This window comes from Myotis davidii, unplaced genomic scaffold (genome assembly GCF_000327345.1).
Source record: "Myotis davidii unplaced genomic scaffold, ASM32734v1 scaffold428, whole genome shotgun sequence".
In the NCBI taxonomy this organism is placed as follows: Eukaryota; Metazoa; Chordata; class Mammalia; order Chiroptera; family Vespertilionidae; genus Myotis; species Myotis davidii.
The window spans coordinates 368,304-368,677 of NW_006299834.1; the positions used below are offsets into that span (position 1 = coordinate 368,304).

A 374-nucleotide genomic window follows, 5' to 3' on the forward strand; every position below is an offset into this window, starting at 1 on the left:
CCTCGCTGGCCGCCCTGTTGCGGAAACCACAGCGGAGGCGTCCGCTGGGACTTCCCTTTGAACCAGGCTTTGGAAGTAGACGGAATGTTCCGCCGCTGCCTTCCGACTGCGCGGGTCCCACGGCACGCTTTAGGGCAGTGGTTCTCAACCTTCTGGCCCTTTAAATACAGTTCCTCATGCTGTGACCCAACCATAACATTATTTTCGTTGCTACTTCATACCTGTCATGTTGCTACTGTTATGAATCGTCATGTAAATGTCTGATATGCAGGATGTATTTTCATTGTTCGTACCCACAGGTTGAGAACCGCGGCTAAGTCTCCACCAAGTTCTAATCACATTCAGCACTTCTGTCAGCACACTGGCTCTTGTCT

The 374-nt window shown here is 51.1% G+C and overlaps 1 protein-coding gene across 1 annotated transcript in view; it reads right to left on the bottom strand.

Moving 5' to 3' along the window:
- The window catches only part of PARVB (parvin beta), a 98,748-nt gene that overhangs the window by 64,280 nt on the left and 34,094 nt on the right, over positions 1–374 (bottom strand). The gene's annotated exons all lie outside the window — the stretch shown is intronic.